This window comes from Entelurus aequoreus, linkage group LG18 (genome assembly GCF_033978785.1).
Source record: "Entelurus aequoreus isolate RoL-2023_Sb linkage group LG18, RoL_Eaeq_v1.1, whole genome shotgun sequence".
Classification (NCBI taxonomy): Eukaryota; Metazoa; Chordata; class Actinopteri; order Syngnathiformes; family Syngnathidae; genus Entelurus; species Entelurus aequoreus.
Window position 1 is genome coordinate 20,519,398 of NC_084748.1, and position 16,984 is coordinate 20,536,381.

Here is a 16,984-nt window from a genome sequence, read left to right on the forward strand (position 1 = left end):
GTGTTAAGTATTAAAATCCAGGACTTTTATAACCACATAATTGTCAAAAATAATAACATGGGAACAGTTATCAAGCTGGCAAGATAGCGCCAGATAACAAAATCCATGATTTGTAGGTTTATACTTACACAATTGTCTAAAATGTTAGCACAATGACCAAAAGTGGATTAGTTATCTTCTCCTAGAAAGCCTGAGAAGTGTGTGGTTTAAAAACCGGCACTGTTGTGTGTGAACAATAGAAACGTCAAGACCCACTTCTTCTCTCTTTTATTGGTGTGCTTTTATTTATGTGGTGTGCAGTACTGCCACCTGCTGAAATGGAGTGTGAATCGAGATGGCACCCTACTCTTAATAATTTTATTCAACTGGGGTTTTTCTTTTAAATGTATTTAGTGCTTTGTACCCTACATGTTCAGAATGCAAGCTTAACACCTTCAGTGTGTGTTTTAAAAACCGGCACTGTTGTGTGTGAACAATAGAAACGTCAAGACCCACTTTCTTTTTACTTCTTCTCTCTTTTATTGGTGTGCTTTTATTTATGTGGTGTGCAGTACTGCCACCTGCTGAAATGGAGTGTGAATCGAGATGGCACCCTACTCTTAATAATTTTATTCAACCGGGGTTTTTCTTTTAAATGTATGTAGTGCTTTGTACCCTACATGTTCAGTATGCAAGCTTAACACCTTCTCTTTAACTAACTTATTTTTTTATTATTTCCCTATCTCTATTATATTTCCTACACTGCATTTGTTACATGCTCTCCATTTTCTATTTGACAATAATCACACAGGACTGTTATGTTCCCCTATTAATTTCAGGGAACTATTAAGACTACTATTACTACTACTACTACTACTACTATTATGTATGTCCTAAACTCATTCTAGTAATCTAGTAAGCTACCAAGTTCTATTACCTCCTCTTTTGAGAAGGTTATAGCTGCGGTCAAAAAACTACCCACTCTAAGTTGCACCCACAAGGGTGACGACAATGGAAGTGAACCGTGTCTTAACGCGTGAGTAGACACTGGAATTGTAACGTGATGGCTAATGCAACGTGAGTATGTGAATGTACCTTATTTATCTAAAGTTCGCCCAAATAAGGTTAATAAACAGCTTATTGTTATTAATATTTTGGCTGTTAAATGCATTGCATTTTCAGCTGTTTTTATGCAATGAACAAAACAATTGTTTGTGTATTTTAAAGGAGCCATATGTAAGAATTGCATGTCAAGTCATCATTAAATGGCCCCGATATGTCAAAAGGCATTAATCATGTACTTTTGGAATACCTATAACTCCATCCATCCATTTTCTACCGCTTGTTACAGCCACAAAATGTTATTGTATTAATTTCGATGTCCCGCCCTCCACCGTTTTCAGCAATTAAAAGTCTATGAATGTGTTGCATCCAGGTTGCCAGTTACGCACCGCCATCTTTGTCTAGCTACTCTCACTGGTAAAGTTACTAAATATGTCAGACCTTAGTAAATCTAAAAGGCTTCCTTACGATTCTCAGCATATTCATGAAAAAGCCAGGTACACAACGAGGATTTGTATCGGGGAAGCCTTTGAAAGAGGGTGACAATTGAAGGCGGAGAAGATTTTTTCATTTGACGCCAAACTTGCTAATTTCCTCTTTGATAGGTAAGTAAGGCATTTACGTTTTCATATTACCCTATTCTCCACACTATAAGGCGCACCTAAAAACCTCCAATTTCCTCAAAAGCTGACAGTGCGCCTTATAATCCGGTGCGCCTTATATATGGACCAATATTGAGCCACAACAGGTCTCGCAACTACGGTAATCAGCCGCCGACTTCATTTTCCCTTCTTCTACGGGGGAAAATGAAGACAGGGGCTGCTTACCGTAGAAGAAGAAGCGCTTCTTCTACGGGGGAAAATGAAGTCGGCGGCTGCTTACCATAGTTGCGAGACCTAAACTTTATGTAGAGACCCAAAAATGGCTCCTATTAAGAGACACGCTTACGACGCAGAGTTTAAACTCAAGGCGATCAGTCACACAGTAGAACACGGGAATAGAGCAGCAGCGAGAGAATTTAACATTAACGAATCAATGGTGCGGAAGTGGAGGAAGCAACATGATGACCTGCGCCAAGTAAAGAAGACTAAACAGAGTTTCCGGGGGAACAAAGCGAGATGGCTACAGTTGGAGGAAAAACTCGAACAGTGGGTTGTTGAACAGAGAGCAGCAAGTAGAAGTGTCCGTACAATCACTATTTGTTTTGTTGACATTCCCTTTAGCGCAGCTCCATCTAATGGATGCATAACGTAACCCCAGCCTCTACTTTAGCGTCTATTCTATGCGCCTTATAATGCGGTGCGCCTTATATATGAACAAAGTTTTAAAATAGGCCATTCATTGAAGGTGCGCCTTATAATTCGGTGCGCCTTATAGTGCGGAAAATACGGTACTTGTAATAAATGGAAATGGACATTTTGTATGTAAACTATATTGTCCAATACAGTCTATGACCTTGTCTAACAAAGCTAGTATGTTCGTGCAATGAATGCTTAGCATGCTAGCCCAGTCAATGGGAGCATACGTAAGGGGGAAATATATGCCCGTTAGCCTGTATGTTGATGTGTAATCGAACTGACAGGGCAACATATATTATCAACAAATAAAACCTATGTGGATATGGGTAGTGTCGGTGCCTATGTTGTTCTCAATATGCTGATACGCTGAAGAAATGGGTTACAAAATTAGCACGGCTGTCATGGCGATGCGAAACGTACGGAGACAGCCAAATCACATGATAAAAGAATTCCTCATTGAATATTGAATATTGTGGACTACATGTACCAAGTTCTATGGCAATCTGAAACGTTTAAAACAGCAGCCTTTAGGCATAATGTCTCCTCTTTAGTTTTGGGCGTACATTAGGCTGCTAAGCATGCTCTACTTATTTTCACCAGTATAACTATTGCTAGTGTTGATTGTAGTTTGTTTTAGTCTTTGTTTTCTGACAGTACTGACAATAACCATATGTCAGTCCTACAGTGTAGGACTCGTCGCTTGCCATTTGAAGTTCCTTGGAGTAGCCCAGTCGATTGAGCTGGATTCGGCAGCGTATCTGGCAATCAATCAATCAGGGGGAGGGGACTACAGAATGTTCACAGTGACTGCAGTACCATTACTGGCCAGATTCTTACAAATGGCTCCTTTAAGTGGGAATTACCTACTGTTTTAGCAACTGCAATCAAGATACAGATCTAACAACATTACGATTTATAAACCATAATATGGATGGATGGATGGATGGATGGATTAATTTATAATCTATAAATAAACTATCTGTGGTTTAACAACGTAATTAAGACTGCAAATTAGATGTGTGTTGTGGTTTTATTTTGGCTGTCTTTAGCTGACATGAAATAATGTAAATATGTTTTTTTCTGCGAGAATCACGTTTTGTTGTGTATTGAGTTTAGAGTTGCCATATAGGGCTCAAGATAAACTTTGTAGTACGTCTGTCTTAAGTGTCACCATAAAGGGTATATATTTAAACTGCATGGATGTAAGCTGTAGAGGCTTAATGTGTGACAAATGTATTACATTACAAATGTATGGACATTTCTAGACGTGTACACAAAATAACAAATAGTCTTTGTTTTAAAATGGTTGTGTCTTGGAAATGATGTTAGTGTTGTTAATCACTTAATTTGTGAAAACCTGCACTTTTAAACATTGAATTAACAAATTATTTGTTTAAAATATTATTTTTAATAAGTCATTTTTGATTGTGTAGTTTATCAATTCAGTTCATTGCAGCTTGTTTGAGGAGTGAAATCATTTTAAATGCCAAACTTGCACATTTGACCAACACCTTCTGACCAAAACAATGTTTTGTGACGGATAAACGGCACAACTAGCCAGAACAAATGTGGACACATTCCAGAAGAGGTGGGTATGCTGGGCTCACAACTCACTTACTGGCCCATCAGAGATCCATTGTAAAATATGGATGTGAGTACATCTATGTGATTATACCTTATAATCAATTCCCCACAGTGCCTGGAACCTCCAAGCACCACCGGCGCAACCCCGGGGCAGACCGTCGGAGGGGGGACGCGTGGCGTGGAGCGCTACCTGGACACAAGTCGAGGGACTGATCACCCTCAGCTGGGTCGCCCAGGAGAGGGTGTTTGATTAAGACCCGAAACACCCTATGACCCCGGGAGAATCACTGATGATGTGTCCAGGTTGCACCGTAAGGTGTATTATGAAAACGATCCAGTATGGCATCGCCATTGACTTCCAGGAAGAGGCTGGATGACAACCTCGAAAGAGTGGTGACAACTGGAGAGACAGTTGACAGCCCGGAAAGACGGCAACCGGGGCAGGGAGGGGTAGCATCTCAAGCTGCAGCTCCTGCAAGGGAGCACCCATATAACGCTGCGAAAAACCCTGAAGACACATAAGATCAAGATAGGCTGCCTGAGGAAACCCATGGTGCAACGCACAGGGCCAGTACCTTGTACGGCCCTGATGAGACGGAGGAGGACCCAGGCCCGGACATTCCCCACAGTGCCTGGAACCTCCAAGCACCACCGGCGCAACCCCGGGGCAGACCGTCGGAGGGGGGACGCGTGGCGTGGAGCGCTACCTGGACACAAGTCGAGGGACTGATCACCCTCGGCTGGGTCGCCCGGGAGGGGGTGTTTGATTAAGACCCGAAACACCCTATGACCGCGGGAGAATCACTGATGATGTGTCCAGGTTGCACCGTAAGGTGTATTATGAAACCGAATATTTACACAGTGTTTGGTGTGTTCTTTTAAAGTAGTCTTACCTCCCCTCCCCTGTTATGAAATTATTTTAGTATTTCTCTGCCTCAGAATGTTTGAGTTTGAGGGTTTTTTTCGAACATGCATGAACATGATACATCACAATTTCCAGTTTCTCTATTCAGCATGTTCGAAAAGGAGTAGGAAGAAGCTGAGCTTATTTAATCCTACCCCTTTTCTTTGACATAGCAGTTAACACTTTTGTTCATTTCCTGTTCTCAATGTATTCACAATATACTCCATAAGTAAAAACATTGACAATAAATACATAAATAATAATTAGTGAAGTAAGTTGTTTTTCATATGGTGAGATAAATAAGATTATCCAGAAAATGAATGGATGGATTTCAGTATGTTTATCATGGTTCGTCTTCTCTGTACTTTCTAAACACTTTAAAGTTTGAAGAGTTTCTTGAATTGGATCATATTAGTACATTGTTTGATTTCTTTGCTTAATCCATTCCATAATTTAATTCCACATACTGATATACTGAAGGTCTTAAGTGTTGTAGGTGCGTACAAATGTTTTAAATTAAATTGTTCTCTAAGATTATACTTCTTCTCTTTTGTAGAGAAGAATTGTTGTATATTCTTTGGTAGCAGATTATAGTTTGCTTTGTGCATAATTTTAGCTGTTTGCAAATTCACTGTCGTTGGAATTGTAGTACTTTTGATTCAATGAATAAAGGGTTTGAATGTTCTCTATACCCAACATTGTGTATTATTCTAACTGATCTTTCTGGAAGACGGTGGTGAATGAAGTGTACTTTTGTAGTTATTTCCCCATATTTCTGCACAATAACTCAGATATGGTAACACTAGCGAGCAGTAGAGATCATGGCGTGATTTTTGATCTACAACATGTTTTGCTTTATTCATTATTGACGTGTTCCTTGACACTTTATGTTGTATATTTTTATATGAGATTGCCAGTTCATTTCATCATCAATCATTATACCTAGACATTTGGTTTCATTTACTCTTACAATTTTTATTCCATCTATTTGTATTTGTGTTTGACTTTCCCTTCTACTGTTACCGAATAGCCTTATTTTAGTTTTACTGAGGTTTAAGGATAGTCTGTTTTGGTTAAACCATCTTTTTAATTTGTTCATTTCTTTTGTTATTATTTGTATTAGTTTCTGTGTGTTCTCTCCTGAACAAAACACTGTTGTATCATCCGATAATAATATTAACTTTAAATGTTTTGTAGCTTTACAAATGCCATTTATATACATTTCGGTTCCAGTATTGACCCCTGGGGTACACCACAGGATATATTTAGCGTTGTAGATGTGTGTTCGCCAAGCTTCACTTATTGTTTCCTGTTGGTTAAATAACTTCTAATCCAGTTTAAGACCAACCCTCTGATGCCATAACGTTGTGATTAATTGTGTCAAATGCTTTAGTAGGATCCATAAACCCTGCTGCTGCACATTTGCATTGGTAATTTCTTCTGTAATTTCAATTAAAGCCATCGAAGTTAAAATATTAGTAGTTTAAGTATGTTTTTTATCACTTACTGACACAGACAACAGCTCCTTTGAGAAGGCTAAGGAAATATACATATAAGGACCAGAGAATGACTGGAGGTAAGCACGTTTATAACACAAGAAAAATATGAAAAAATACATTTATGTAATAAAAACTTTTTTCACTTTAGTGTTCAAACAGCAGAAACAACTGCTGGCTGGTCCACTATTTGACCAAAAACCTGAATGAATAACACTGAAAGAGTTCCAGGACAATTTTCGGAAAGCTTCTGAAGTCTGACACTTTCTTAAATAGACTTTGATTGTTATTAAAAATACATTTGTTCAAGACATTTTTGTTTTACAACAGAGCATATTTTCACAAACGCACGCACGCACGCACGCACGCACGCACACATACACACACACACACACACACACACACACACACACACACACACACACACACACACACACACACACACACACACACACACACACACACACACACACACACAGGCGTTTTAGGCATTTATCTTTTAAAAGACAGTTATCAACTTCAAGATTAGGTTTACACGATTTATGGAATATCACACAAATTTATTGTAATATTTCAGTAACTTTATTCAAGGCTACCCCCAAACTGGACAGGGCCCCATAAGAACAGTTATTTACACAAATTGAGGTTGGTAATTATAAAACTCAATCCTCTTATTGACTCTAAACAGTCATCCATCTATTTTTTTATACCGCTTGTCACTATTGGGGTCGCAGGGGTGCTGGAGCCTATCCCAGCTGCACTTGGGCGGAAGGCAGTGTACACCCCGAACAAGTCATCAGCTCATCGCAGGGCCAACACAGATAGACAGACAACATTCACACACTAGGGCCAATTTTGTGTTCTCAGTCAACCTATCCCCAGAAAATGGTTTACAAAATAAATTAGTAATTGGAGATAATGAACACATTTCTATCAAATTCTGTCCATAAAAGTTATGAACAGAATCAGTGACAAAGGGCAGCCTTGGCTGAGTCCAACCCTCACTGGAAACGGATCCGACTTACTGCCGGCAATGCGGACCAAGCTCTGACACTGATCATACGGGAGCGGACCGCCACAATCAGACAGTCTGATACACCATACTTTCTGAGCACTCCCCACAGGACTTCCCGGGGGACACGATCGAATGCCTTCTCCAAGTCCACAGAGCACATGCAAACTCCCATGCACCCTCAAGGACCCTGCCGATAGTATAGAGCTGGTCTACCGTTCCAAGACCAGGACGAAAACCACACTGTTCCTCCTGAATCTGAGGTTCGACTGTCCGGCGTAGCCTCTTCTCCAGTACACCTGAATAGACCTTACCGGGAAGGCTGAGGAGTGTGATCCCACGAAAATTGGAACCCACCCTCCGGTTCTCCTTCTTAAAGAGAGGAACCACCACCTGGTCTGCCAATCCAGAGGTACCGCCCCCGATGTCCACACAATGTTGCAGAGTCTTGTCAACCAAGACAGCCCCACAGCATCCAGAGCCCTAAGGAACTCCGGGCGGATCTCATCGACCCCCAGGGCCTTGCCACCGAGGAGCTTTTTAACTACCATGGCAACCTCAGCCCCACAAATAGGAGAGCCCACCACAGATTCCCCAGGCACTGCTTCCTCATGGGATGACGTGTTGGTGGGATTGAAGAGGTATTCGAAGCATTCCCTCCACAACAGCCGCAGTCGAAGTCAGCATCACACCATCCTCACCATACACGGTGTTGACAGTGCACTACTTCCCCTTCCTGAGGCTGCGGTGGTGGTCCAGAATCGCTTCGAAGCCATCCGGAAGTCGTTTTCCATGCCTTCCCCAAACTCCTCCCATGTCTGAGTTTTTGCCTCCGCGACCGCTGAAGCCACACATTGCTTGGCCTGTCGGTACCTGTCAGCTGGACTCTTTCGTCAGCTTGACGGCATCCCTCACTGCCGGTGTGCACCAGCGGGTTCTAGGATTACCGCCATGACAGTCACCAACCACTTTGCGGCCACAGCTCCAAGCAGCCGCCTCGACAATAGAGGCAGTGAACATGGTCCACTTGGACTCAATATTCAGTGCCTCCCTCATGACATGTTCAAATTTCTTCCGGAGGTGGGAATTGAAACTCTCTCTGACGGGAGACTCTGCTAGACGTTCCCAGCAGACCCTCACAATGTGTTTGGGCCTGCCAGGTCTGTCTGGCATCCTCCCCCACCATCAGAGCCAACTCACTACCAGGTGGTGATCGGTAGAAAGCTACGCCCCTCTCTTCACCCGATTGTCCAAAACATGAGACCGCAAGTCCGAACTAAAAAGTCTATCATGGAACTGCGGCCGAGGGTGTCCGTTGCCAAGTGCACATATGGACACCCTTATGTTTGAACTTTGTGTTTGTTATGAACAATCCGTGACAAGCACAAAAGTCCAATAACAAAACACCACTCGGGTTCAGATCCGGGTGGCCATTCTTCCCAATCACCCCTCTCCAGGTTTCACTGTCGTTGCCAACATGAGCGTTGAAGTCCCCCAGCAGAACAAGGGAATCACCTGAGGGAGCACTCTCCAGTACTCCCTCAAGGGAATCCAAAAAGAGTGGGTACTCTGAGCTGCTGTTAGGTGCGTAAGCACAAACAACAGTCAGGACCCATCCCCCCACCCGAAGGCGGAGGGAAGCTACCCTCTCGTCTACTGGGTTAAAAGTCCAACGTGCAGGCTTTGAGCCGGGTGGAAACAAGAATTGCCACCCCAGCCCGTCGCTTCTCACTGCGTGCAACGCCAGAGTGGAAGAGAGTCCAGCCCCTCTCGTGAGAACTGGTTCCAGAGCCCTTGCTGTGCGTTGAAGTGCGTCTGACTATATCTAGCCGGATCTTCTCCACTTCGCGCACTAGCTCTGGTTCCCTCCCCCTTTGTCTGATCCCTCACCTAGGACCTGTTTGTCTTGGGAGACCCTACCAGGGGGCATAGAAGCCCACTGAAAACATAGCTCCCTGGATCATTGGGACACGCAAACTCCTGTACCACGATAAGGTGGCAGCTCAGACTCTGAAAGTAACAAATAGAATATATGATTTAGCTCATTAGTGGGTTCAGTGTGGTGTATAAAATACACAAATACGACACCATCAATAAAGTACATGTGAGATTTGTGCAAGAGACCAATAATGTTTTCAGGTGCATTAAAAGCCACTGTTGAAACTTTGATAATTCCATAATGTCAGGTTTACAAAATATTAAATTATTCTCATTTTGAAACAAATTAATAATCAGTAATATACAATGTAATGTATATGTACATAATTGTAACAATTAGGCTAACCTAATCCATAGTCTATTCTGATTATTTCTGCGTAGTGATGACTAAAATTACATTTACATACAGATAGATTTCTTTACGTCAATTTTGTTTGCATTAATTAATGCCATTATGACGGCTTAAAACATTTCACTGTCGTAGCCAAGAGATTTTACTTATTCATTTACATAAAATTACTCTTAGAATTTTTTTTTTTATATATTACGTATTATCTCTCCAGCTTCACTTTGGTTTAATACACGCTTCACTTCCATTGTCTTCACCCTGTGGGGGCGTCTTTATCTTTAAGGGTGCACAACTTATAGTGGGCGTGAGTTAAGGTAGTTCTGGGCGGCCGCAGCTAGATATACTTGTTGCCTCTTATTACTCCATTCCTCTATCATTTGTAATATTAAGACCTGCCTTACGTTGCTTCTGATTGGTTTGTATTGCGTGGTGTAGGGCTTATAGGTAGGGCGATATAGCCTTTTTTTAATATCTCGATATTTTTAGGCCATAAAGCGATACACGATATATATCTCGATATTTTGCCTTAGCCTTGAATTAACACTTGATACATATAATCACACCAGTATGATGATTCTATGTGTCTACATTAAAACATTCTTGTTCATACTGCATCTGCTTGCGCTGTGGAAGGCGGCTGCATCTCCAGTAGCTCTGTAGTTCTAGCTCTTTTAAACTTATTTTATCTTTATCTTTTATCTTTAATTATTATTATTATTTGTTAGATCTTATAAACTTTTATTTTATCTTTTATCTTTTGTCTTTTATCTTTTTTATGTTTTCTTTGAAGACAGTGAATCCCTGTACATATCCAATGGATACTTTTGGCAGTTTTAAAAGACCACGAGCCAGTTTTCTTACTTATTCGAGAGAGGAGCTGCTCACTCTGAAAACAATGGGGTGTACTGGTGTACGACACTCCATTCCAGTGGAGCTGAGGAAGAATCGTCGGGGCTGCAAAGCGGGGGCTAAGCTAAAGGCTAAGCGAGAGGAAAATCGACGGCGCTACAAACCATCCATTCCTTCCGTCATCATGGGGAACGTGAACTCGCTGCCAAACAAGATCGACGAGCTTCATGGACTAAAAAGCCAGCGTGCGTATCGAGAGAGCAGCCTGTTTATCTTCACGGAAACGTGGCTAAACCATCTGGTACCGGATGCTAACGTGGACCTGCATTCACCGCAGTGAGAGCTGACAGAGACACTAAAGCATGTGGGAAAAGCAAATATACGTTAACAACACATTCACATCTCCGTGAAGAAAGTCTTGTGTTGCCCGAACTTGGAGCTACTAGCTGTTAGCCTCCGGCCATACTATCTGCCGAGGGAGTTCAGTCACGTGATCTCCTTCTGTGTTTACATTCCCCCGAAGGCAGATGCAGCCAATGCATGTGAGATGATCCACGCCATCACATCAAGGCTACAGACAAAACATCCTGAGGTTTTTTCATCATTTCTGGGGACTTCAATCATGCTACTTTGGACTCAACGTTAGCTGCTTTTTACCAGGCTGTGGATTGTCCCACGAGAAACAACAGGACAATTGACCTACTGTATGCTAATGTCAGGATAAGGGTTTCTTGTTAAGCAGAAAATCAGGATTGTTCCAAATAGGCATATATTGGCAGGGAGTGAACGGGGACCCAGTTCTTTAAAAAAAAAAGTCCCACTAAGCTGTAGTGTGCATATATTAATACTTTTAAAGCAGTTGTGTTTTCAAACAATTTGGCTAATAAAGGGCAAGTTAGAAATTGGGATCTCCTGGCTGAATGATTGTTCAATATCTAACCATAAATGTTAATAAGTTGGGATTGATCCACTTTAATATGTATTGCAGTTTATTGGCAAATAAATCATGGGAAGAATTAGGGAGTTCATGACACCCATATTTCTTGGGTATTTGTAAGGTTTTAGGACTTATTTGCGCTTGTTTACTTTTCCAAAGAAACTGATTGAAGTGTATATCTAGTGATCTAATCAAATTTGATAAGATTCGGTTGAAATCATTGCAAAAAGATAATTAACCTGAGGCAAGTCCATAATTTTCACAGTGGACACTGTTCCCATAAGTGAGATGGGCAGTGTCTTCCAACGCACCACATCATCCATAATCAATTTTAAGATTGGGGACTAATTCAAGCGATTCAGGTCTGACAAGGTGGGGGAAATGTTGATACCCTGTTATTTAATGTTTCCTTTGTGCAGTGGAATCAATGAGGTGCTCTGAAAGTCAAAATTAATAGGTAACAGTAGATTTGGACCAGTTCATGGCGTAATCTGAAATAGAACTGAATTCATCAATGAGTGAGATTGTGTCGTGAAGAATGTGGATTTTTTAGGAAAAGTAATACATCATCGGCATGAAGGCTTATTTTATGATGAATGGTTGCAGTATGGATGTGTTTAAAATTTGCATGCTGTCAAATTGCGGCTGCAGGAGGTTCAATAACTATAGCAAACAGTAACGGAGAAATAATTTCTTATCAAACATCATCCCTAGCTGCGCGTGTCGTTCGGTGGGTGGTGCTTCACTTCTGTGTTCATATTATGGTTGAAGTGCAGTGATAACAGAACATTTAGATTGTTACTTTGACTGATTTAGTAAGTAAGATGACCTACAATTTAAACAGAAATGAAAGACTGTCGTCAGGATGTCGAAAGTAGACTTTTTTTTTGCAAACAGTCGATCCGACATCAAAACATGTCAAGACACTTTGTCAAACCAATCACACACTTTTCCGGCTTCAAAATAAAGAGTGCTACATTATACATCCGGTTTAAGTACGTCTAAGGTTTCTCCTTAATGTACGGACTTCATATTAGCCGCCACACCTAACAAAATTAAGTAATATGATGTATTGTAGCACCCACATCTGCCTGTGTGCTTCACTCATAAGACACACAACACTTGGTCATTGTCCGCTGACACTGTGTGTTTAGACCAGGGGTCACCAACCTTTTTGAAACCCAAGAGCTACTTCTTGGGTACTGATTAATGCGAAGGGCTACCAGTTTGATACACACTTAAATAAATTGCCAGAAATAGCCAATTTGCTCAATTTACCTTTAACTCTATGTTATTATTAATATTTAATGATATTTATCTTTGTGGAAACACTGATCATCTTAATGATTTCTCACAATAAATATATATAGAAACAGATAAATATCAATATGCAACACTTTATTTTTATATTTTCTCTAAGTGCACATTTTTCAAATTGAACATTTTCAAATGATCACTTCTAAGACAGTCTTGTGAAATCACAACATCCCATTTTAACTAGCTAGCCACTAACATTTTTTAACAAATCATGAATTACTTTGCACCATGTTTGTACAAATAATAACTCATGTAAAATACAAAAGTCAACTCTCAAATTTTTAAATAAATCATGTCACACTTTGAACTGGACACCAAATCTGTTATCTGTTTCTTTGTCAGTTAGTGAAGACCAAGTCTTTAAAATATTTTCTTGGATTTTCAAATTCTATTTGAGTTTTGTCTCTCTTAGAATTAAAAATGTCGAGCAAAGCGAGACCAGCTTGCTAGTAAATAAATAACATTTAAAAAATAGAGGCAGCTCACTGGTAAGTGCTGCTATTTGAGCTATTTTTAGAACAGGCCAGCGGGCTACTCATCTGGTCCTTAAGGGCTACTTGGTGCCCGCGGGTGACCCCTGGTTTAGACCAAGGAGAAAATTACCACCATGACACTCTAACGTACACATTAACACCAGCCATATACACAGGGTTGTCTAAAGCGGAGACAGCATGTCCGCGCTGTGGATGTACTTTAATGTATTTGCGATACACACGCGGACAGCGATCTTCACAAAGATGACACCTGCAGCGTTTAATGAGAGAAAGGCTCCCAACAACGTCAGGCTCTCTGCGGCTCACTTTTTGTCACAGACATGGCGTGACAGAATCTAAACATAGTCTCTAAACATGAGTACAGTCGCCAATAACACCAGAAATAGATGCTTAATTTGTTGCCAATCGTTTTTATTACAAAAAAAGTGACTAAAAGGATTGGAGAAATCTAAAAAAAAAAAAAAAAACAATTCTCAACAAAAGAACAATGTACAATTTAAAAATAAAACAATACGATATTATGTAAGAAACATATATACAGTATGTTCATACTATACTTAACAGATTTGTTTTAAATGTATATTCAAATCCCTTTTTAAAGAATATATGCATCATAGCAAATCATGCGACGACATATCGACCACACGCCCCTAACTCCACAGGTATTTTGGCAATTTAGGAGAAACCCTGACATTAACAAAATAAAAATGTCTTACATTACGAGCATGCTTTGTCAGAGATGTTTTTTAACGTTAATTACGTGATAGTTGCACCTAAAGAAATGCTAGTACATCAGTTAAAGAATATCTGGGAAGGTGGGGTGGAGGGATTTTTCTGTCTGGCTGAAATATTGTGTAAATTATTTTATAACATGTTCTGGTCGAGTCCACAATTGCAGAATGCTTACCAGGCTCAATATTACATATTAGAGAAGGTTAAAACATTGTCATGCAAAAATATGAAGCCTCCCCCCCTGAAAATGATCTGTCTAGGGTAGTGGTCCCCACCCACCGTGACACATTTGGTGCCGGGCCGCACAGAGAAATTAAATATTTTATAACCGAACGCATTTTCTCCTACTTAACTTTCGCCAGTCCCACCAGACCAATACCACCAATAAGCTTGTTCACAAATGTATTATAAAACTCCTGATAGGAAGTCACCATTTGCTATATTTATTACATTTTTGTTACATGCGTCAATGCACGGTGGAACAGGGGTTAGTGCATGTGCCTCACAATACGAAGGTCCTGAGTAGTCCTGAGTTCAATCCCGGGCATAGGATCTTTCTGTGTGGAGTTTGCATGTTCTCCCCGTGACTGCGTGGGTTCCCTCCGGGTACTCCGGCTTCCTCCAAGCGACAAAAACATGCACCTGGGGATAGGTTGATTGGCAACACTAAATTGGCCCTAGTGTGTGAATGTGAGTGTGAATGTTGTCTGTCTATTTGTGTTGGCCCTGCGATGAGGTGGCGACTTGTCCAGGGTGTACCCCGCCTTCTGCCCGAATGCAGCTGAGATAGGCTCCAGCATCCCCCGCGACCCCAAAAGGGACAAGCGGTAGAAAATGGATGGATGGATGGATGGACAATGCACATTAAAGGCCTACTGAAACCCACTACTACCGACCACGCAGTCTGATAGTTTATATATCAATGATGAAATCTTAACATTGCAACACATGCCAATACGGCTGGGTTAACTTATAAAGTGCAATTTTAAATTTCCCGGGAAACTTCCGGCTGAAAACGTCTAGGTATGATGACGTTTGCGCGTGACGTCAAGGGTTGAAGCGGAAGTATTGGGATACAATGGACAACCGCTCTGTTTTCATCGCAAAATTCCACAGTATTCTGGACATCTGTGTTGGTGAATCTTTTGCAATTTGTTCAATTAACAATGGAGACTGCAAAGAAGAAAGCTGTAGGTGGGATCGGTGTATTAGCGGCTGGCTACAGCAACACAACCAGGAGGACTTTGAGTTGGATAGCAGACGCGCTACCGTGAGTACAGCTTTGGCTTCCAAACATTTGATCGCTTGCCCGTACGTCCGTGGCACTATGTGCATGTCACGTACGTAACTTTGGGGAAATATATGTTTATTGCCGACTCTGATGGCGGCCGGGGTGTCGTCGAAAGCTACAACGCCCGCCGCTGCGCCGCTGTCCTCACCTTGACTTCCTCCGTCTCCGGGCCGCCGACCGCATCGATGATCGGGTGAAGTCCTTCGTCGCGCCGTCGATCGCTGGAACGCAGGTGAGCACGGGTCGTGATGAGCAGATGAGAGCTGGCGTAGGTGGAGAGCTAATGTTTTTAGCATTGCTCTGTCGAGATCCCGTAGCAAAGTTAGCTTCAGTGGCGTCGTTAGCAACAGCATTGCTAGGCTTCGCCAGGCGGTACAGCATTAACCATGTGGTTACAGGTCCAGAATTTGGTAGTATTGTTGATCTTCTGTCTATCCTTCCAGTCAGGGGCTTATTTCGTCTGTTTCTATATGCAGTTAAGCATGATGCTATCACGTTAGCTCCGTAGCTAAAGTGCTTCGCCGATGTATTGTTGTGGAGATAAAAGTCACTGTGAATGTCCATTTTACGTTCTCGACTCTCATTTTCAAGAGGATATAGTATCCGAGGTGGTTTAAAATACAAATATGTGATCCACAATAGAAAAAGGAGAGAGTGTAAAATCCAATGTGCCCTTGTACCTAAGTTACGGTCAGAGCGAAAAAAGACACGTCCTGCACTGCACTCTAATCCTTCACTCTCATGTTCTTCATCCACGAATCTTTCATCCTGGCTCAAATTAATGGCGTAATCGTCGCTTTCTCGGTCCGAATCGCTCTCGCTGCTGGTGTAAACAATGTGCAAATGTGAGGAGCCCTTCAACCTGCGACGTCACGCTACTTTCGGTACAGGCAAGGCTTTTTTATCAGCGACCAAAACTTTATCGTCGATGTTCTCTACTAAATCCTTTCAGCAAAAATATGGCAATATCGCAAAACGATCAAGTATGACACATAGAATGGATCTGCTATCCCCGTTTAAATAAGAAAATTTCATTTCAGTAGGCCTTTAATAAACATATAAAATGTAAAGGTGACATATCGTAGCCAAAAGCTAGGTTCCATGATCCATCTGCAGTCCGCGGCAGGTTGATGACCTAAGATCAGGGAAGATCAGGAAAAAAGTGACCATAATATTTAAAGTGCATTAGGCAGATGGAAAAGTGCTACATTTTTGCATATAATAATTGTGCTGAAGAAAGAAAATGCACATCTCCTTTGGCCTAGTATGTTAAAGTGCTGGTATTATTGCACATAGTCCTATTACACAAGTAGTTAGCAATCCATCCATCCATTTTCTACCGCTTGTTCTTTTTGGGTTCGCGGGGGGTGCTGGAGCCAATCGGGTTCGCGGGGGGTGCTGGAGCCAATCTCAGCTGCATTCGGGCAGAATGATGCTGGGCTTCACCCGACTAGTTACTGGCGGTTCATTGATAAGAAGCGTTTGGATTCTGCCGAAAAACGGGCCAAACGGCTGGATGTGGGTCAAGATGAGTCAGTGGCATCGGACAACGCTTCAGGCTCGACAAGTGACATTTCCAAAGAAAAGACTAAGATCGAAGACGGCCCTGCCTATCGGTCCTGCTGGCCCTGTGCTCCCTGCCATTTGTATAATTTGCAAGAAAACGGACAAGAGAATTACTAAATAACTATACTTCAGAAAAGAGCTGTACGCATCATCAACAATGTTGGATATCTGGACCA

The 16,984-nt window shown here is 41.6% G+C and overlaps 1 protein-coding gene across 2 annotated transcripts in view; it reads right to left on the reverse strand.

The window, feature by feature from the left end:
* The window catches only part of LOC133633929 (multidrug and toxin extrusion protein 1-like), a 147,371-nt gene that overhangs the window by 114,767 nt on the left and 15,620 nt on the right, over window positions 1–16,984 (reverse strand). The window contains exon 1 of one of the 2 annotated variants that reach the window (XM_062026748.1): window positions 129–207. The exons of the other annotated variant lie outside the window; for it this stretch is intronic. The gene's annotated coding sequence lies outside the window, so the exon portion shown is untranslated. Of the gene's footprint in view, window positions 1–128; window positions 208–16,984 lie in introns of those variants that run through there. 2 annotated transcript variants of the gene reach the window in all.